At 39.7% G+C, this 23,525-nt stretch overlaps 1 protein-coding gene across 14 annotated transcripts in view; it reads left to right on the top strand.

The window, feature by feature from the left end:
• The first annotated feature begins 4,632 nt into the window (after positions 1–4,632).
• ptprsa (protein tyrosine phosphatase receptor type Sa) overlaps positions 4,633–23,525 on the top strand; it is a 310,811-nt gene continuing 291,918 nt past the window's right edge. For 7 of the 14 annotated variants that reach the window (XR_007424918.1, XM_022669860.2, XM_022669866.2 and 4 more), the window contains exon 1: positions 4,633–5,075. The gene's annotated coding sequence lies outside the window, so the exon portion shown is untranslated. The remainder of the gene's footprint in view (positions 5,076–23,525) is intronic. The other 7 variants (XM_049465926.1, XM_049465930.1, XM_049465927.1 and 4 more) reach the window with 2 other exon arrangements.

The raw sequence follows: 23,525 nt of genomic DNA on the forward strand, positions 1-23,525 counted from the left end.
TAAACAAAATGACATGCAACATACTGGTCAAGAGCAGGTTGGCTGGTTTATCTTAGCAGTAAAGGGTATGTTTTTACCTGGATGACCAGCTTTAGAATAACCTTGACTATCAAAAATCAGCTGCTAGTGAAAAGTGGCTTTTAGTTGTATTTTTCAGCAGGTATAAAATATTATATAAATGCTAACCTACCAACTCCATAAACACTAATCTACTTACTTTAAAAATGCAAACTCTACCAACTCTACAAACTAATCTACCAACTCAAAATGATCTACTGATGCTTTGAACACTAATCTACTAACTAATAACTCTATAAATGCTAATCAGTTTCCTCTATAAACGCAAAATTACTGTATAAATGCTAATCTACTAACTTTAAATGCTAATCTACCAACTCAAAAACTACTAATCCACTAACTCTATAAATGCACATCTACTGACTCTATAAATGCTGATCTACCAATGCTATGAATACTAACCTACTAACTCTTTAAATGCTAATTTACTAAGGTTGTAACTCTAAAGGTTAATTTACAGAGTCTATAAATGCTAATCAGCAGCTCAACACAAAGCAGGTGTCCACAAACTTTTGGAGTTCTGTATTTTAGCTAATGTAAAGAAAGTTTCTCTTGGCATTCTTTGAAATGGAGCTCTAGTCAGTCATGAAAGAAAGAAGCTCTTCTTCTCCGTCATCCTTTAGCGCCGTCGCCCACTTGAGTGGTGTGTTAAGCAGTTGCTATAGATATCTCTCCGCATAGTGTAGGCAAAGCGCAGTCTAAGAGGGTGTGAATGTCATGCTCTGGCAGAGATATAAGGGAAGATGAAGGGATTCTAGAGGAAGAGTGATGGAGAGCTCCGTTTCTCTAGTAGTCTGCAAAACTGCTGTTGTGCCACCGAGCGCTCATCGTAGCCGACCCTTAATCTAATGAGGTGTTCCTCAATAGCTGCCGTATAGACTACCCCACAGTTATGGAGCTGACAAGGCCCGTTTGATGGATTCTCCGCTACGCTACATTATCTCTGAAGCTCTGTCTTGTTTTTGTCTTTTGCCAGGGTTTTTGGGGCAACAGAGAGATGCATTAAACAACTGACAAAAATAGAATAAATTTGCCAGCTGGAGGCCTTACTAATACTGTCGCCAAAGTATTAAAATCAATAGTGTGCCTTAAACGCAGTTGATTAGAGAAGGATCCCTTTTAATATTACGTTTTTTTTGTTTTGTTTTTTAACTCAGCATAGTCCACCAGCTGTTGTGTAACTTGACAGGGTGGATGCATGCATAACATGAAGTAAATAATGAAAAATATAAAGTGATTCAAGCTGAGGCAATACAACCTCAAATTAAAAAAAAAATTGGGACAGCATGGAAAACATAAAAATAAAATGTTAAATAAAACTTGAAAATGTTAAATAGACCTGAAACTTTAATGTTTTTTCCGCTCAACTTAATTTAAATTAATAGTCGAAAGTGCATTCTGTAACACTTTCTAAGAACAGTTGGGACAGGGTAACAAAAGACTGGTGAACTAAGCAGTAATGATTTAAGCAGCTGCAATAGGAACAGTTTAAAACTGAATCACAAGAGTAGATATAACAAAAAAAAACATTTTAAAGAGGCAGAGTCTCTCAGAAGCAACATCTGCTCCTCAAAATGGATTTGGATATCCCATTAGCTACTCTACATAATGTTAACAAATTCCGATAATCTGGAGAAATCTCTGCGCATAAAAGACAAGGAAGACGGTCAGTTTTGGATGCTGGTGATCTTCGGGCCCTCGGGCAGCACTGCATAAAAGAAAACGGCTGAACTGATTCTGTACTGTAAATCACTGAATGGGCCTGGGCACACTTTTAGAAATCATTGACTGCAGTGCACGAATTCAAATTAAAATACCATCCAGAAACGCCACCTTCTCTGGGCCAAAACTAATTTAAAATGAACTGAGACAAAATGGAAATCTGCTTTGACATATGAATACAACGACTTCTTTTCTAAATAAGTATTAAAAGTTTTTCATGAAATGGTAAAATGTCTCACTGATATCTGTTCTATGTTCTATTGTGCACAAAATATGGCTCTTGTGATTTTTCAAATCATTGAATTCATTTTTTTCCAACTTTTTTTTTTTTTACTTTTTTGAATGGATATATATGGCTTCCATATGTGAATATAAATGATAGTATTAAAAAGGACTGAGATGGGAAAATATGATGGCTGCATGTTAATGGCATCCGGTTAGTAGAATGACTCATAATTAAACAGAAATCACACAAGCAAGCCTATTAGTGAACAACTCCTCACGGTTTGATTGCGGTCACGCAGTCATCATAGCTGATGATCAGTGATAAGCTTTAATTACTTTAGCTGCATGTTTGCTTACAGAAGTAAACGTGTCTTAGCTGGTAATTTTTAGATAAATGCAAAATGATGTCAGGTCTGAATCAAACATCTTATAGAAATGTAAACCTGTATGTTGTGATAAAGATCATTCTACTATAAGATGACCCTCATTATCAGTGCTGTTTTCTCCTCCTCTGAAGAGTTCATTAGGACTGATTTACACTTACTACCAACCTCATCTGTTCACACCATGATTAGCAACTCGTATGCTACACACACGTAATCGGAGGTGTGAAATGTGGGGAGCAGAAGGTCAGGCTGAAACTGAGGACTGAAGCTGGCAGGATGTGAGGAGGACATGAAGGCCACTGGGTTATTCCAGCAGAGCGTGTTCTTGAGTTTCACTAGTAATGCCTTTTGTCATAATGTAATCTCAGGTGCTGACGTAGCTTCATTTAATCAGAAACTGCCCTTACCTAGATAACTATTTGATATATTAATTTTAATTCATAAGTCATTGCAATTTCCAATACTCATATCATCACCCAGGATTTAGAAAAACGTTACATTTCTTCATCCAAAAAATAAAATAAAATGATTAAGCTCCTTCATCTATAAATAACCAAGGCTACATTTCTTTCTGTAAAAGCAGAACAATCATTTTTTAACTTCATCAAGAGATTAGCAAGAAGGTTTATTTTCTAAACCTGGTTCTTCATACAGAAAAAAAAAAGATTAATCATCTTAAGTCAACTTCTTGATTCAGAGATTAATTAGAACATTACATTTCTCCAAGATCAGCAGGAATGTTAAACATCTTAATGCACAAATCTGTAAGAATTTAACATTTTATCCTGGAATCAGCCAGGATATCAGTCAGATATCAACAACAAGGGTAAATCTCTTTATCACCAGAAATACATTTGAATATTACATTTCCTAATCTAGAATCAGGCAAGAAAATTACACTTCTTAATTCAGAAATCAACAAGAGGGTCAAACTTCTTAATACAGAGATCATCAAGGAGGTTCATTTCTACAGAAGTTTTCATTGAGAAATCAGAAAGGTTCAACAGTTTCATTCAGGAATCAGCAAAAATGTTCAATTCTTTATCCAGATATCTGTCACTCATGAATCAGTAGGAAGTTTAAATTTCTTCATCCAGAAATCAGCAACAAGATTACATTTTTTGTTCAGAAAGGGTTTTTCTTTATTCAGTAGTTAGCAGAGAGATTTGAAGTCTTTATCCTTGAAGCAAGAATGTTAAGATGAAGTTTAGCCAGAAAGTTAAGGTAAAAACATCCAGGAACCAGTAAGAATATATACATATATATATATATATATATATATATATATATATATATATATATATATATATATATATATATATATATATATATATACATATATTTAAAAAATCAGCAAGACATTTGATCTCCTATTTTGAATTGTTGAATCATTAGTAATACAAAATGTAATCACTCAGAAACCAGCAAAAAGGTTCAGTTTCTTTATCCTGAAATCAGCAAAAAGATATTGAGCCATGCAGCTTGATTTAGGCCATGTCAGTGTGTCTTTGCTGTTGTAATGATGAGAAAAGTACACCCCGTGCTGCTTGAAACACGCAAAAGGCATGTATTAATTCTCCTAATTAATCTCTGTCATTGACATTGCGTTCAGTAGCTCCTCCATTTCCACTCACAGTTGTGTTTACGTGGATGTTGAAACTTGCGCCCAAAGTGTAGTTACAGTGCGTAGCAGTGGACAAATAGCTATTTTATTAAACGCGAGGTGATGAAACTCAGCCTGTAGTTTTCTCAGAGGACGTCTGGGAGAAACACATACATGGTCATTCCGGACAGGAATAAAGTCACAGAGGACCCCCGTAAAAGAAAAAATAGAGCTTAAGGCAGCAATGAGCATCACAACTTGCCTTGTCTTGCCTTCATTTGGAAATCTTAATTTCTCACCAGTTCACCAGTCCACCTCTTAACTTGTTAAAAAGTCTATACTCTTAAACCATCCTGCCATCGTTCTGTTTTTAACAGGTGTTAATTCTTTACTTGTTTAGATACAGTTCCCAGAGGGATCCTCCTGCACCTCACCTGTCAGCCTGCCTGTGCCGGGTCCAGCCTGCCTGGGTGAGGCTGGTGATGAGCAGGCAGGCTACAGGGCTGGAGGGGAGAGGGGCGTGCTGGAGTATGACTTCATCACTCTGTGGGAGGGGTTGGTTTGAGAGAGAGAGAGAGAGAGAGAGAGAGAGAGCCCGGGACAGAGGGGTTGGAAGAGGAAGGAAGAGGCAGACTGAGAGAGACTGAGGGAGAGAGAAGGTGGGGGTGTGTATGACATCATTGCTGCCTCCCCAGCTGTGTGGTTTCTCTCCGGTTCCTCTGAGCTGGGCTTGGGCTGAAGCAGGAGCTAGAAGCAGGTCCACGCGCGCACACTCATTCACGTACATTACGCACACACACACGCGCACACACACACACGCTCTCACACTCTCACACACACACTCTCTCACTGTCTCTCTGTTCGTCCGGAGGATTGTAAACCCTTTGCTTCAGCTTTTGGATGTGCTGCAGGGACGCGCGAGCCAACGAGTGCGCGCACGGGATTATTGTTTGCTTTCTTTGCGTTGCGAGAGTGATGAAGATGTGACGGGGTGTTGTTTCCTAATGCGTGCATGAAGAAGAGCAGAAAGAGGAGGAGGAGGAACGTGGACGCTTGAAAAGGTAAGCGGTAATAAGCGCGCGCGAGAGAGCGAGCGAGGCGAGGAGCGCGCAGCAGCAATAAACTGCAGCAAGCAAGTGCTGCTCGCGCTCGAAACGGGTGGGCTTCAAGAGAACGTGTTTGTGTGTGCGTGCATGTGTGTTTGTGCGCGCGAGGCGGTGGCAGTTAAACGGTTTAATGCTGTTAAACGTTAAGCGCGCGGACGTCTTCCTTTCGCAGGAGTTCGCGTGCGTTCTTTATGGACTTTGTGCATCAGTTTCGCTCTGCACGAGCGATGCACGGCGTTATCTGGTGCCTCGAGCGAGCGTGGTTTTAGCGAGCGTTCAGCGTTACGCACGGGGTAGTTTGTTATTTAAGGCGAATGTAGTATTGGTATAGTATGTGTAAGTTTAGTATGCTTGCCTAATTAATAGTGCATTGTATGCATGCATAGGAACTGGTGGCGCGTGCTGTATGTATCCGTGTGTGTTATATTAAACCCAATGCAAATGGAGCAAACAGATGAAATAGATGAAAATTCGGCTCATCATATTTATCTGCACTGGAAGCCTCGCGCTCTCAGACTGTCCGTACCGCCGTACATCATTAAGGTGCAGCATCCCTCACACTGTGGATGAAGCGAGGGCTGTGCGCACGGTGATGCACGAGCGAGCTTCCCGTTTATCTCTATAGTACAGTATAGTATATTATGGCATAGAAATGTGTGTGTGTGTATATATATATATATATATATATATATATATATATATATATATATATATATATATATATATATATATATATATATGCTGAATTCTGGATTCTGATTCCGGTATAGAAATAAATCAAATGCATTAAAACAAAATGGGCAGTGGCAATTCCAGGGGCCAAAGCTTTTAGAGGTGCTGACTACCCAATGAGATCCTTTCTGTTAATTTATGTTTTTAACAAGAAAACTGCTTACATTTAACATAATTTTGGACAAAGCAATAAACTCAGGACAGGACAGGTGGTCAGTCTGAATTCAGATTAATAATCTGTTGTCAATGTTATGAAGACCGTCTACAGATTCTGAGGATATGATCTGAGTTCCTAAGACACGCAATCTTGTATTAAAAACTATTATATTTAATTTTTTCCAGAACATGCAGAGGCAATAAAACGTTTGGGTACACAGACATATATATATATATATATATATTTATTTAAAAAACAACACAGTAGCAGTTGCGTTCTCTATTATCATGGTTTGATATAAATATTTGAAATCTGGAATCGTCCCCCACAGCAAACATCGCTAGATCATTTACTTTTTAGAAAGAAAAAAAAAAACAACAAGACAGAGTTTTGGATTTTGTGTTAAAGGCTAAAATCTTGGGACTGTTCTGGATTTTTTTGAGAAACGAAATATGAAATCCCATAATTTTTACCCTAACTAATCGATTATCTACAACTAACTGACTGGCTGGCCACACACACACATACACACACACAGAAGTTTGGGGTTGGGTGTCGTCTACGTCATCATATCTTCATTAATCTTTCATTCTATAACACTAATCAGCTGTTACAAATAGTCGCTATGTTCCAAAGCCTAGGCTGCATCCGAGGTGGGCTGTCTTTCTTGGCTGCTACGTCATTAAAGACTGTTCTAAAGTGAAGGAGCCTCCGGATGCCACCAAAGACGCAAGTGATGTATCTTTAATAGCCCTCAGTTAACCACAATTATCTGTGCATGTACAACAAGAAAGGAAAAAAACAGCATTACGTAAAATTGCCAAAAATTGGATAGGGGTTGTTTTGAAATGTGAATTTCAGTCCTCAGTGTTATCACGTGATCTTCAAGCATGACATTATTATGAAGCCTTAGCCTCGTTAGATTGATATGATTGTGTCAATAACAGGTGGGTGAATAAGTAAAAGTCTTCATAGGATAGTTATACCAAAGACCCGTCCTTCCTCGACTGCAGGCTTTTGTTTTCACTGTGAAAATTTTATGTTTAAAGCAACAGTCTCCAAGCAAAAAAACTCCAGTGTTTTTTTTTTTGTTTTTTTTTTTACCGAAATCAGCCATATTCCTTGTTAAGGAGAAAACAAAAAAATCTATTTATTCTTATTCTAAATTAAAGATATGTAATGAATTCATTCTCAAAATGGAGTGGTCTGGTAGGTCTTTGCAGGAGTTATTGTAAATGCATCACGTGTCTGGGTTACTGTTTTTTTTTTTGCCTAATGAAACAAATCACAACAAAGCACAACACAAATAACTTGTAATCTTCCACTTGCCTGCTGCAGTTACATCTTCTCACCAGAGAGGTCACTAAATCTCTAATCTCCAATACTTACTGATTGTTACTTTAACCATACTTTCTATAGTTTTTAATATTTTTTTAACTAATCAGAGACACATTTTGGTTTATAAAAAAAAGGGAACAAAAAACATTTTTTACAACAATATTCATATTTCTAGGGGTGATCAGACTCAGTTTAGGGATCCAGGCACTGTTATAAAGGGTGTAGACACACCACTTATGCTTGGATTTCACTGCGATTAATGCTGAGAGGCTTGTAAACTTTATGCTTTTTATGCTTTGATCTCTCATGGGTTTTGTTTGTTGGGATGGTGTTAGTGGTATCTGTGTTGAAGTCTTTGGTATTTTTAAACGTTGTTTCGAGAAAAGCCGACAGCTTGCGCTCTTGTTCAGTACTTGTTCTTGTTTTTATGCCTCATGCATTCGGTTGCATGGTTGGAAAAGAACCAGTTGCAGCATTCATCTTAAGGGAGTGGCTCTAGCAGAGCTTTGGGTTTGGATTCATATATTGTTTTACTTTAGTATGTGTGCTGCATCTCTTTATGAAGCTCTGCTGCATCGGGAAGGATGGTGGTCTGCGTTTGGGCAAGCATTTGGGGGAAACTTGCACAGTTGCTGCAGTTTAGATTTAAAGCATAAGTTTGGGGGATTTGGGGATCTAAAAGCTGTCTGATGAGAATGTTTAATTGCATAGAACTTGTGGAAGAGTACTTTCAATGTAGGTTGATCGCAATAAATTGCTTTGTTCTGTTCATTAGGTTAAGTATTGTCAAAATATAGACAACGATTACATCCAAAAACATTATGTCTCCTCCCAACTCAGGAATACTACAGCTTTTAATCTAAAAGGGAAAAAAAGTCTATGGACTGCTGCTTTGAAGAGAGAGAAAAAGAGAGAGAGAGTTGAGAGAGAGAGAGATGGGAGAGAGAGAGAGGAGAGAGGCTTGCATTCAGCGTGTTCTGCAGGATGGATTGCAAGTGTTTAAAGACAAATGTTTGAGAAGCCCCGTTTTGTGTGTGTGTGTGTGTGTGTGTGTGTGTGTGTGAGAGAGAGAGAAAGAGAGAGAAAAGGGACGCAGAGAGAGAGAGAGAGAGTGTGACAGAGAGAGAGAGAGAGAGAGGTATACGGTCGAGGGTAACCCTGAGTGGCTTGTCAGGCTTCATTGTCTGAGCTTTGATTGGTGGAGGGGGGTCTGAAAAAAAGTGTGATTTCAGATTTGCTGCTTTTTATATAGACACGAGCGCTACACACACACACTCATCCGTTCACTCCCTTGTTCACACACACACACACACGCTCTCTCTCCCTGTATGATGCAACCTTCAATCTGCACCCACCACCACCACCACCACCACCGCATCTTTTTCCAGTTTCCTCCCATGGCATCACCGCTAGCAGTGCTACAGGTTGACAGGCTGATGCTATTTGAATTATAAGGTGCTGCTTACCTCACATCATTAAAGGGATTTTACTTCCTGTTTCAGAAAAATATTTTTGACCTAACTGTTTTTAATATTATTTGGGGGAGGTCTCTAAAGCTCTCGGCTGTTCTTTTCTTCTTTGTTGGGGTTATGTGGCAGTCTTAGTGTTGTTTGAACAGATTAAGGCTGTTTCTGTTTTTTGTTTTGATTCACCCTCTTGGTGTTGGGTTGGAGGGTGGATAAAAAAGTCTACCCTAGTGGGCCACCAATTAATGAGAGAACCATTCATGCTTATTTGGGGGTCTTTTTATATCCTCTTTTGTTGTAAATAGAGTTTTTCTAACACAACAAAGACCTAGCCTCGTTACTCCACTCATGGTGATGCTACAGTTTGTTCACAGTAGCTCCAATTTTGTACCGTACAGTCTATATAGGGAAGTATGGAATAAACATTTCAAAAAATAGCATGGTTTGATTGATTGATTGTCAAACTTCTGCATTTGCATTAACATCTGATAACTCTGATTGATGTTATTTTTGTGTTTCAGTCTGGTTTGTTTGAGTTTAATGAGGTAAAGCCAGTCACAAAAGAGCTCATTTACACTTTTGCATGCCAGACATCAGTGGAATAGCAGTACGTAAACTGATCATGAAGCGTTTCTTTATCGGATGGTTTGGGAACACCAATGCCAACACCTGTATATGTTGTTAAGTGTTGTCTTGTGAATGAAGTCAAACACTGGCCAGATATATGGGACATTTAATTTCTGGAGTGTGTGAGCATTGAAAGTTCCTTGATCTACAGTGTCACCTGTGCACCTGGAATACATCATACACAGTTAACAGCGCAGTTAGTGGTAGTGACAAGGTCAAATGGAAATAGTGGGATAGAGGAGGAAATGAGGTTAGAAGTCGTTTGTTTGTAAGAGGTGTTAGGAAAGTAAGTGCTCATTGAAACATAGTGAGGGACGCTCCTGCTCTGGTAGAAAATGGTAGTTTTGGGAAACTATTGGGAAACAAGGTAGGAGAACAGTCAGGATTGCTTTGTGTAACCAGTAGAAAACACACAGGATTTGCCCTTTAATTCCCAGCACTGTTTATACAAGAATCGTCTTAGTGCTGCTTTCTGAGGTCACTTATTGCCCCCCAGCTGATTAGCCTGTGACCCCAGCTGGATGGTACATCAGAGGTCATCAAACCACCAGCTCCCCTGATCAATTAAGCTAATAGAATTAATAGTCAGTAGGCAGAAGGTAGTGATTGTGTTTGTGTCATAAAACCACTCCACACTGCTTGATCAATGCCACCACAGCGACACATCAGCAGGTATGATTCATTAGCTTTGGAATCACGACCAACTGGCCTATATTTAGGTACAAGACTTCATTATACTGTTCGGTAAAACTGACTGAAGTTGATGTGAAGTGCGTTAACACTGCAAACACTCTGCAACTCTTCTGTGTAATTAGTGATAAGGTCCTTTCACGTCAAGGACATTTTTTTCAGATGTAAAAATCAGATGCGTTATAACTTCCAGAGTAGTATGGTTTCATAAATGTCCATTCTTTTTGTTTCTCTGTCTCATTGTCTGCCTTTTCCTTTTTTGTGATGTGATGTTTTCCTCTCTTTAAATGTCCCCTCTCCACGTAAGTGTTAATATTAAGTGAGGGAAGCTGTAGTTTTGCTTTTGGAACATTAACAGACTAGGATGCACCTGGACAAACAAGAATTTCCTTAAATTTGGAATTTTGAATGCTACATGTTTAAAAAAGGTGATGATCTACACCATACAGTGTTGATTAGCAAAGGTCGTATGTAGCTAATCTTGAAAGCCTCAGGGCATGGCTTATGGACACAGTTGTGAGTTGTTATCTTGTGAGGTTTAACAATGGCTAGCGTACTCATAGCAAGGTCACGTGGATTGGTAGGTTGCAAATTGTATGGGTCATTCGGGCATCAAGCATTCCTCAATCCTCAGGTAATGAGCATGACCGGTGGCATCTAGCTAGAATTGTCTGCGTAAGGTCAGTGCTGCATTTTTTTTGTCTTTCAGGGGACATGCCAAAAGTCATGGGTCATGATATCAGTCCTTCTCCTTTTTAAAAGAGTTGCATATAACCCCCTTATAGAAATGTTCCTTAATTACTGTATATTTTGCACTAAAAGGTGCGTTTAAAATCCAGTGCACCTTATGCATGAATTCTACCAGTCAGGTTGAAAGGAGCAGTAAAGCCACTTTTCGCTGAAGTGCATTATTTTACAGGTGTTTCAGTGAAGTTTCTCCAGCAACAAGGCTGGAGCAGTATTAACATTAGTCGCTAACTGCAGCACTACCTCTTTCAATGTTCAGAGGTGAGTATATAGGACTGTAGTCTGTGTTTTTACCGTGTAAAAATCATCATAGATCGAACAGCTAGCTAATAGCGGCCTGGTTTAGCGAAACACTTAGGGTTCCTCAGTATAGCACGGTCAGGCGGCATTTACTAGCGCTAAGCACTGCTGCTAACTGTAGCTATTGCTGCTTCCAACCGCGGCTAGCACTGCTGCTAACCACAGTAAAGTACTGGAAATCTAAGCTTACTGTAAATAAATATTTTTCAGGAAATAAATATGTGTAGATCAACATCCAGTGCTTGTTTGACTTTTGCGGATTACAGTTTTGTTTACTTAGGCACCCCCAGCGGTGAGACCTGCTGAATTGGAAGTAAAACATGGCGACACCCTTGTTCCTTACTATTGTTGCTTGAAATGTACCTTATACTACATTGCACCTTATGTATTAAAATAGAAATTCATTAATAGTGTGCCCTATAATAAAGTGTGCCTTGTTCTCCGTAAAGTATAAGTAATTTTTTCTTTCCTTTATAGAGAAGAACCATTAACGTGTAAGCGGTCAAGCATTTTCAGGGTTCTTACAAATAACAGTTCCTTTCAGTAAGAGACCTTTGAGGAGCATTTTTTTTCAGGGTATACTTCAAGTGTCATTAAAAGCTAACATTGGCACAAACACATCTTGCATGTTCTCCAGAAGAAGTGCTACTGGATCTAAAACCCCAAACATTGGGCTGTGCAACAGTGGCACTCCATCCAGTACTGTTCAGTTGAATTTTGTTTGCAGAACAAATCATTTAACATTAGTAATTGATCTCACTTATGCTCTTGTGCAGCTGAATACAATCAAATCCTCAGAGCAATGTTCCAGCAAATTAAAGTATATTGTATATACTGAATACATTTGTACTCATGGAATGTTGGAACATTCAGTGCTGAAGCTCCGCTTTGTCGCTCTCAAATCTGAAAATCCCTCTTCCCCCCTCGATCCAAACCCTGCTATTAGACTCAGCCCCAACCGCCGTTTGGCCAGACGTGTTGACCACATGCCGAAGTGTCCTGAGGCTACAGGCGCTCAGCTTAGCATCACTTTTACACAAAAGTGTCCCTCAGAGCGTGTGTGCATGGCTCAGGGCATCCAGCCCAATGTAGCAAAGCCACAAAACACACTGCTACTGCAAGTGCAGGACCAGGCCCAGCCCCAGCTGAACAGAAGCAGCACTTCTCATTAGATGCTCTAGAGCTGCAGGTCCATTAATAGACAAGCCTGTTGACCTTCAGGATAACAGAGTGTACTGAATACTGTACACACACAAACACGCACACATACACACACGCACACAGATACTACTGACCTAGCATATTATATCACAACCTGTTATAAGCCTCACAGTACAAATTTTACAACAAGACTGATCTGATTCTACATCCCAGCTGTCAATAGATGTCAATAGATGTGAATATGTACTGTATGTGGTTGAATGAACAATGTGCTTTTTTAAGTAACCAAAATTCAATATCAAGCCAACCATTCAATATAATGCCAATGTAAATTTGACATACAATAGTGACAAAAGGTGACACAGGATTATAGATTTTTGATTTTACATGACATCCCCATTCACTTTCATTATGGTGCTTTGAAGCCAAAATATGGCCGAAATGGAAGCTGCCATCTTGCGTGTGCTTGTACAGTAGAGGCGAAGTGGAGTCAGAACAGAAGCAGCAGAGGTGGGAGGGGAGGCGAGGCCCCTCCCAATGTAATGGGGAAGCGCACAGCGCCACATCGCCACATCCCTTTAAATATCACGAAATAACTCCTACAAAACACATTAACTGTAAAGAACAACACTGGGGGTTATTAACACAGGAGGGGAGCTTGAAGAATGTACAGAACCCAACTTCCAAAAATAATTCCTGGATGTGTAATATTAGATTTAATATTCTGTCATCTTCTTCTATTTAAATGAATAGAAATAGGCTCGGTTTAAATTTGTACTGCAACCAGCCACCAGAGGGCATAAGAGACATAGTGGCTTCACTCTTTAACTGCTGTTGTTCTGCCTATACTTATATACCGTCTATAGTCTTATCCCCAACGTTGATTTGACATGTGCTTTTGCTTTATCATTATTTTTTTTTTTCATGAACTAGAAAAAAAACTTTAGTAACTGGAGAATCAAGTCCAGACATTATCTAGAGTTACTCATCCATAAATGCATTGTATGTGTAGTGTTGGGATGGAGTTGTGATGTTGATGTGTTATTACAAAATTTGCAAAGCAACCGCATTTCGTTCTTTTCCAGTATGTCAAGTAGTGATGTTTGTTGACCAAAAGCAAGAGCAAGAGCGTGGAATTGTAATGCTGCTAGACATTGATATGTTTTTGGTTACAAGTATTGACGTTAACCCTGTGAGTTGGTGAATGTGCTGGCGCATCAAATTGTATGTTTCTTTATAATGCAAAAGTATGGAAATATTTTTCATTGTCCTGCTCTTGTTTTTGGTCTGGATCTATACGCATTAAGAGAATGTGCACAAATACAAACAAAATGGACACAGAATACGGACAGAAGGGTTTGTCAAGTTCTCAACTCTTGTCCTTAAAGATCTGGCAGTTATACCTGATGTATTAAAGCAGGCTAAACACCATAAAATCATGACATGGGTCCTCCAACAGCAAGAATAAAAACATAATATAATTGGTGCTCTCAGGATTACATCTAGAGATGTACAATGCAGTTTAGGGATCGGCCATGTTGGCTTCTTCTCCCTATACCTGATATTGGTCGGTTTGTTGAATGTTTTCAGTTTAATTGGTCGTCTTTCCAGGTGCTGAATTCTGCATTTCTGACAGAATATCAGCAAAATCATACAGCGTAATAAGCATAACATATTAGCTACAGATTTTTAGCTACATTTTTTTCTGTTTATAAATAAAGGTCTAATCTACAGTTACAGTAGATACAGGAATCACCAACGTAATCTGTTCTGGTAGTACTACTCTGTAAAGGGGGTCTTTTTCTTCTTCTGTTGTTTACTGAGTGATGACGGCATGCCTAAAATAGCATTAAAAAACATAAAAAAAGTGTTTTCTCAGTACAAACCATTTTTTTGTTTGTGGCTTCAGATCTTTTATTTTGGTTCAGACTGAAAAGCATGAAAATCCAGATCATACAATACAAAATTTTCCAGAGGAGTGTAGGCTCTCACTATAGCTATAAAGACAAAAATAAGGAATGACAGGAAAAAAACAGGTGTCTGGATACATATGGACAGTATATGACATGAGCACTTCACTCATTCAAGCAATTAGAAGTCTGAGTCAATAAAGAGGCCGGGCCGGCAGAAGGAAGCAATTAACTCGGGGAAATGTTCCGTATGATCTGGAGTGATTGCTGTGAATGGCGTCAGTGCTGGAGGTTTCTTCAGGAGCTGAGTTATTGTAGCAGGAGAGACGTTTTCATCACCCCTTCATGAAGCTGCGTAAGGAAATTCATCAGCCCTGAATGCGTTATTGTGTGCAGAAGATGAGGAGTGCGTAAAGTCTGCATTGATCAGTAGAATACCCCGTGGTTTTCATTTACAATGAACTGAATGGAGGAAGCGTCACTTTCAGCGGTCAGAGGAGAAAGGGAAGCAGAAGAGCTGACAGTAAAAGACGAGTGGAGAAAGTGTAGCGTGACAAGGAGCTGTGAAGAGATCAGCATCTCAGCACGTTCTCACTCTGACTGCGGCTGACTCACTGCTAAAGGTCAAGGGGCAGGTCAGTGGGGAACGAGGGGGGTGAACGAGAGGGAGATAGAGGGATGTTGGTAGTGAGAAAGGGCAGAGTGAAAAACAAGAAGTGAAAGAACAGGAGAAAAAAAGAGGGCATGGAGAATTAAATGGAAAGGTAGGGAAACATGAGAAAATGGAGAGAATGACACGCAAGGATGTAAGAGAACACATAAAAAGAGGAAAGACCAGGGAGAGAAAGAAGAGATGAATGGAATGGGAAAGAGAGAGGTTAAAAAGGGGATGGGAAAGAAGAAGGATTGTAAAAGTGAGAAAGAAAGAGGAAGAATGAGAAAAAGAGAACATAACAGATTAGATGGAGAGAGTGGGAGAAGAAAGTAGAAAGAAAGACACAAGGATGTAAGAGAAATACAGAAAGGGAGGAAGGGATGAGAGACAAATAAGAGAAGTAAAAAGAAATAGATAATAAAGGGATATAAGAAATGGGAAGAGGAAAAGGAGTAAGAAGGATGAAGAGCAAAAGAGCGATGGAAAGAAACAAGGGACACAAATATAGCCAGAAAAAGAAAGGAAGAGTGAGGGGAAAGAGTAAGAGAATAGAGGAGTGAAAGAAGGAGCGAGAGATAGAGGGATGGTGACTGTGATAAAGGGAAAGGGAGAATAGGAGAAAGAGCATTGGGATTTAGATGGAGAGAGAGAAACATGACAAACTATGGAAGAAAAATGATAAAGTATGTAGAACAGTATTAGAAGGAGGAGTGAATGATATGGAAGTAACAGAAGAGGGAGAAGAATAAGCAGAAGCATAGGTGATCGATTGAGAGAGTTAAGGTAAATGGGGTGAGTTGTAAGTGAGGGGGAAGGAAAGAGCAAAAAACAGAGAGAGGAGCAGTAGATCGCAATAGATATAAGCGAGAGATAGGAGCAGAGGAAGAGAAAGAAGTGAGAGAAACACAGAAAGGAAAGAGAGTAAAGGAGATAGACAGGAAAAGGGTGGGGCTAGATAGGTAGATGAGCAAAATGTCACAAACAATAAGAGGGAAAGATTGAGAGAAAAAAGGAAGAGAACTAAAAAAAAGACGAGTGGAGAAGAAAACATAACAGAGGAAATGCAACGTTGGAGAAAAGAGCGAAGGATCACGAAATAAGAGCAAGGAGTGAGATAAACAAAAGAAGAAAAGAGAAAAAAGAGGGAGGAATAGTAAAAAAAAAAAAGTACAAGAAGTGAGAGAAGGGTAAGAGAGGGACAGAAGGAGAGAGTGAAAGAGAGAGAGAGAGAGAGGTGAAGTCTCCTGCTGGCTGCATATGGGCTTGCATCTCTTGCAGTGAGAGTGAGAGGGGCAGCTGGGTAAGGGTTAGCCCCCCGTGGCCCTGGGGTCAGGGCTCTTCAGACTGTGACTGGGCTGCGCTGCCGCTCGCTCGGCTCGCCCGGCGGAGACACCCGGGGTTAATGTGTTTGGACAACAAAAGAGAAAAACATTTGTTGACTCTTTTAGCCGCTGTTGCCGTGCGCCGGTATTTGCCGACATAATGAGCATGAATGATTCATCCTCTCTTCACTTTCTTTCCTCATGTATAATGCAGCGTAAGGAGAGAGGGAGAGGCCGCCCGGGCGCGGGCCACCGAGACGGTGGAGGAGGGCTCCGGGTGATTTAGGCCCGGGGCAGGAAACGGCCTGCAGCGTTTCAGCTCAGATTATCATCACAGATCCTGATATCTTAATCAATCTGTTGAATGAATAATTCAGTATCACTGCTAGGCTATAGTTTATGTTTTTTGTCGTAACCCCAGAGAGTTAAGTGCATAATTTTTGAGAACCACGGAAAATGTGTGTGATTTAATAATAATAAAAAAATCTGTATCTATAACTTAAAAATAATGCTTAAAAATGATGAGTTTTTTTAATTGTAACAAATTGAAAACCTCTGGAATTTAATCAAGAGGATGATGGATTATCACAAGCCATCAAACCAAGCTGAACTGCTTGCATTTTTGCACCAGGAGTTTAAAGCATAAAGTTATCCAAAAGCAGTGTGTAAGACTGGTGGAGGAGAACATGCCGAGATGCATGAAAACATCTGAACTCTAAAAACTTTATAAATATGAACGTTTCTTTTTTCTTTTCTTTGCACTATTTGTGGTCTGAAGGCTCTGCATCTTTTTTGTTTTTTTCAGCCATTTCTTCATTTTTCTGCAAATAAACGCTGTAAATGACTCATTTTATTTGCAATTTGTGAGAAATGTTGTCTGTAGTATAGAATTATAGAATTTTAATATAGAGTTTTGCTGAAACATATACATATTAATAGCGAAATCAGAGAAACTGATTCAGAAACTGTGAAGTGGTCTCTTCCTTTTTTTTCAGAGCTGTATATTAAATATTAAAATTTACAGAAATTCGTAAATAAAATAAGGTACATATATTCTTCCCCCTGGTGGAGTATCCATACACTGCATGCTCCAGAATAATACATACATGTTTCTACATTTGACTTCTTGAGTAAAAACCTATACTATAATCTGTATTATAATTTGCATCCATTGCTGGCACAGATGCGCAAATGCACACAAACAGCTGGATTAGTATCTAATTGCCCCACAGCATTGAGTCTACATTTTTAGTCCATGTAGATTGTATGTAATTAAAACTGCAGTACCCAGGTGTACCACTCTTCCTGAGAAAGTGTTTGGTGAATGTAAATTCAATGTGGAATAAATGTTAATTGAGTAATTAAATAAATATGTATAGTTAATGTAAATTGTGTGTGTGTGTGTATATATAGCAACGTCTTCCCCTAAGAATGCACAGTCCCCCTCTACACATCTATCTCTGACAGCCCCTCAGTATGAGTTTGGGTTTAGGAATGTAGGACGGTTGAGGGAGCGTGAGGAGATGAAGAAAGAGGAGGTGACAGTGCAGATGGAGGAACGGTTCAGCCCTATAAGCCACATCAGCTGTTATTGATTAGAGGGGTTGTATCTGCTGAATTGTAGTTCATTGAAACATGAGCCTCCGGCCGGCCCCTTTTCTCCTGGTAATCTTTTTCTCTGACAGGTCTGGTTAAGTATCATAGCAGGCAGGTTGGATGAAAGCCCTACATTTCCTATAAGTGTTTACTGCACTGACAGCACATGTTCCCCACCCTTATCTTTCTGCCTTAAGCTTCAGGATCCTTTACACAGACCATGGTAGCAATTTTTGGCTTTACAGGAAACAAAAAATGTAAACGTTGAGTAACTTTTATATATATTTTTTAAATAAGCTGGATTGTTTTGTTAATATGTTATTGTAGGCATCCCACCAAGCAAAAACACGTTGTAGGGAGGTAGTACCAAATATATGCGTCACAATCACAGACATCACGGGAGAACATATACATATTATATACACTACAAAAGTGAGTTTTCTTGAGTTTTTCTTATGTATCAATAAAGTGTCTGTCTATGTATATCTCTGTATGTCCGTCTTATTTTTTACATGGTTATCACTCTTAAATGTTTCAGATTATTAAACAAATGTACATATTAGTCAAAGACAACACAAGTAAAACAAAATGCAGTTTTTAAATGAGTTTTTTTGTTATTAAGTGAAAAAAATGTCAAACCTATGGCCCTGTGTGAAAAAGTATTCGCCCCTAAATAGGGCTGCCACAAACGATTATTTTTATAGTCGACTAATCACCGATTATTTTTTATGATTAGTCGACTAATCGGATCATACGTTAATAGAATATAAAACACAGTTTATCCCAATAGAATGCAGCTGCTATTATACAACCAACATTAGATTTCAGCTATATGCTAACTAAAAATAAAAACAATTAAAATCATAGTTCATTAAACCTTTAATGAAATATGCAGCTTGTTGTAACAGACAATTATTTTACTGTTTAGCATAAAGTGTAAACAACTGTGTAAAATAAGGATAAGGCACTGGCATTTATGAAACATCTCAACCGTGAGGTTGTTTGAACTATTATGAAAAAAAAGTATATTAATAAAAAATGCCTCTCTGTCCAGATATTGTGTACATTACCGTACACAGGGCAGCGGTCTGCACAGATCTGATTGGCAGAGGAGAGCGTTTGGTGATTTTACACCACACATGACTGATCTGTGAGTTTACTGCACCGAAAAGCACTGAAAACAGAAGCCACTGTCAGAATGAAATCCTTCTCTGTAGTTTATCGGTTTGGGACGGCATTTGTGACAACGTCTGGGTCCCGATCCGGATCGCGGTCCGCCTATTAGTGACCTCTGTTTTAAAGCTATCTAGATGAGTAAGTTAAGTACTAAGTTAACGCTCTGTTTACGCTAATTTTAGCAGCTAAATAGCAACTTAGCTTCTTCGTCATTTAATCAGCCACAACATGCCTCCTTTTCAGGTGCTCGTGCATCGCGGTTGTGCTGCCGAGGAAGGCAAGTTCTTCATTGCAGATATTGCATTGCACGCGTTTCACTTTTATTTTCTTGGTGATCCCACACTTTTGAGTTCTGTAGCGGGGTAGCCATGAAACCAGAGCCTGTCTGTATAATGTCCTGAGATGTCGTCCACTACCTACCCCGGTTTCCACTACTGCGCATGTGCGTCCAGGACAGAAAGGCAGTCGCAGCAGTTTGGAGAGAAAAACAAAGAAAAAAAAAAAAAACGACTAATCGACTATTAAATTAGTCGTCGACTATTTTAATAGTGGACATAATCGTGACTAGTCGACTAATCGTGGCAGCCCTACCCCTAAACCTAAAAACTGGTTTGATCCACTCTTAGCAGCAACAACTTCAATTGCAATTGCTGCACGTGTTACAATTACAATTAACTTACAATTTTGCAGTATTTCACAGTGCTGTGAATATTTTGGCTCCACTCTTTTCCAGCATAAGCCGCCTTTTTAAGGTTATGCCACAACAACTCAATACAAATTTGATCAGGAATTTGACAAGGCCACTCCAAGTCTTCACTTTGTTTTACTTTAGCCATTCAGAGGTGGACTTGCTGGTGTGTTTTGGATCATTGTCCTGCTGCAGAACCCAAGTTTGTTTCAGCTTGAAGTCAAGAGCAGATGTTCAGATATTCTCCTTTAGGACTTTTTTTTTGGTAGACAGCACAATACATGATTCCATTTGTCACAGCAAGTCTTCCATGTCCTGAAGCAGTGAAACAGCCCCAGACCATCACACTACCACCACCATGTTTTACTGTAGCTATGCTATCTTTTTCTGAAAAACCGTGTTACTTTTATGCCAGATGAAATGGGACACACACCTTCCAAAAAGTTCAGCCTTTGTCTCGTCAGTCCAAAGAGTATTTTCCCAAATGTCTTGAGGACAATCAACAAGTTTTCTGGCGAAATTGAGACTAAAATGGCAAAAATGTTTTTTTTGTCTTAGCACTCTGCCATGCAGACAATTTTTCCCCAGTCTCTTTTTTTATGGTGGAGCCATGAACACTGACCTGAACTGAGGCAAGTGAAGGCTGTCATTCTTTGAATGGTGTGGGCTCTGTTGTGACCTCTTGGATGAGTTGTTGCTGTGCTTTTGGGATAGTTTTGGTCAGGCGGCCATTCCTGGGAAGGTTTACTACTGTTCCACGTTTTCGCCATTGTGGACAATGGCTCTCAATGTGGTTGGCTGTAGTCCCAAAACTGTAGAAATGGCTTTATAATCTTTTCCACATTGATGGATCTCAATTACTTATCATTTGATTTTCTTTGGATATTTGTATGATGCCTTGCTTTTGAGTATCTTTTGGTCTACTTGGCTTTGTCAGGCAGGTCCTATTTACGTGAATTTTTGATTGAAAACCAGTGATGCTAGAGAAATGTCTTGCTTAATAATGAAAACCTTCATTTAAAAACTGTTTACTTGTGTTGTCTTTGACTAATATTTAAATTAGTTTCCAGTCCTTTTATGTATGAAATTCCAGTATGTGTTTTAAGGTAAAATTGCTATATAACATTGTCTTAAAGATTGGTGATTTTATTATAAATTAGTGATACCCTTTAGAAAAGAACAAATCAATCAATAAATCAATAAATACATATAGAAAATCAGCAATACCTTGGGGCTACAGATGTGTGAAGCTTTTTCTTTTGATTCACTGAATTTGTACTGCTCAAATTAAGCCAACTGTACCGTTGATCTACCACAAAAACCGCTCACCACCTAATTTAAATTCTCTGTGGAGCTGCAGAGCTGCCTGCATTTGTCTCTCATTATCTCCATCTTTAATTGTCTGCTTCTCTTTTGCCATTAAGTTCCTGCTCCTCGATTACTCCGAACATGTTTTTTTCCTTCTTCCCAATCCAGAGGCTTAAACAGCGCACAAGTGTAACTAATAGCAGCAGATAAAGCCTATCTGGAGGACTCTATTTCGAAAGAGCGGGGCAATTTGCGCCTCCCTGCTCTTTGCTGGAGCTCGTGGGATTTATTGTTGGTCTGCTGATATTGATTATAGGATTTTAGTAATTGTTTTTCGTGTGGGCCTGATTAAGCAACGTGTGTTTTGCTCTGTGCCCCGGTTCGATACGGGCCTCGACTGCTGGGACTGGGCTTTTTGGCTCAGGAGAAGACTTAGGGAACATTTAGAACCGAAAAACAGAAAGGTAGGAAGAGAAAAACAGCCTCATTTGACATCATGACCCTCAGTTCATTTACCGCTGCTGTCGAGGTGCAGCTTTTTATCAGCAACGGGCAATGAGGCCTATTAGCGGTAAATTGTTGCACGCATGAATGAACTTAAAACAGCTGTGTTTATGTTTGAGAGCAAAACTCAATGAGTGTGTGTTTCTTTTTGTGTGTGTGTGTGTGTGTATGTGGGTTGGAATGTGGACAATTTGTTCGTGCGCTGTCTCCTCATCTCATTTTGGTGCTTTGGTCTTTGGAAGTGAGGGATTCCCAGGTGCAGGGGATTCAGGGAACAGGTGAGAAGAAGGAAACCTCACAGATAAGTGAAGTGAGATATGAAAGAGAAAGCTCAAATCACAGAGGGATACAGCCCAGGCCATTTGGTTTCAGGTTGACAGGTTTGATAGTTTCTATCTAAGAATCTATTCTGTGGAAAAAAGTGTGCAGTGGTACCTTAAAGAGACAGTCTGTAACTTTTGGCTATTTGGTGATTTGGAGACCTCTCTGGTAAGAACGCATTATTACACAAGAATGGATTTTACACAGCAGAAGTGCTGTTGGAGTTTTTAAACACTGTGTCCACTCAGTTCCCACTCTATTGGACACTCCTACCTATAGCTTTCTCCATCATGTAGATCTAATTCCAGAAACAGAAGCTCTGAATCTGTTGCTGCACAGTTTAGTGCATAGTCTTCCATTCTGCACACAGGAAGCTGCCCACATGACGATGTTGGTGAAATATTCTCAGTCCAGCAGTGACACTGTGTGTTTAAAATCTCAAGCTGCACTGCTGTGTCTGATTTACTCATTCCAGCACAACACATGGTACTAAGACACACCACCACCATGTCAGTGTTAGAGCAGTTCTGAGAATAATGATCCACCACCAAAATAATACATGCTCTGTGGTGGTATGCTGGAAAACTGAAGGACTACAGTCTGTAGTTATTAAACTACACAGTGCTCCTTTATGCAAAAAATGGTTAATAGTGGTTGTATTTTTATGCTTGATTCATGTACAGGTATATTGTAATTTTTTGTAACACGGTTGCAGAGAGATAAACTCAACAATGCTGTGTAATTGAATCATAAAATGTGTTGCCTAAAGAAGTGTTCTTGATACTCCAGTTCAGGCAGCTTTTCCAGTACAGTTCACACAAAGTCCGTAGGTGGGTCTTACTCTTGACTCTGTGGCAGTGAAGCATGTTGGGCAACACATCGTAGCCTCTCGCAAAAACTGTCTGGGCAGCGTTCCCCCACTTGTCGTCTTCCCTCTCGCTTCCAGAACCTTCTTCAGCCCATTTACCCCAGCAGCTCTTCTATGCTGTTACTTAAGTTGTTAGCGTTTTTGCTTGGCTGACTGGGTGGCTCCTTGCCAAGCAGCTGCCATACGACCGTAGCAGGATGAGAGAATGAGAGTAAGGGAGGAAGAAGACGGGAAGAGAGAGAGAGAGAGAGAGAGAGAGAGAGAGAGTCTGGAGAAATGATATGCGTGAAAGGTAATGCATTTGTGCCACTGCTTTGTCAGGCAAAGAGGAAGTGACAAAGCCTCCGGTCGTTTATTACCTGCGGCTAAGTGCTTGCAGGCCGCTGTCCAGCAGAGGCATCGCGTGTTTAATTCATGCCCTGCATCCCTGTGATTCTGCTAACCAGAAGGACCCCTCCCAGCCATGTAGGAAATCCTGGTATTGGAGGACGGTGGCGAGCGTGTCGTATGACTTGCCGCACACATTCGTCTTGCACTGTAGCCGCTGATAGAGTAGCGCGTCTGGTCGTTTGTCGTTTGCGTAAGATTTAGAATGGCAGACATTTGCTGTTTTTTGGTGCATTTGGGTGAAAAATCTGATAAACCTGTTTTTGATTCAGGAAGCAATTTATCATCTTAGGAAGATTCAGTATCTGATTTGTGGTTCTTTAGTTCACATCAGAAGATGCTAGACTAACAAATACATGCCCAACATTTTTTATTTTAATTTTTTTTAATACAAAACATCTGGAGCTAAAAAAAAAAAACAGTTCACTGACATTTGGGATATATGTGTGTGG

This window comes from Astyanax mexicanus, chromosome 16, assembly GCF_023375975.1.
Source record: "Astyanax mexicanus isolate ESR-SI-001 chromosome 16, AstMex3_surface, whole genome shotgun sequence".
Classification (NCBI taxonomy): domain Eukaryota; kingdom Metazoa; phylum Chordata; class Actinopteri; order Characiformes; family Acestrorhamphidae; genus Astyanax; species Astyanax mexicanus.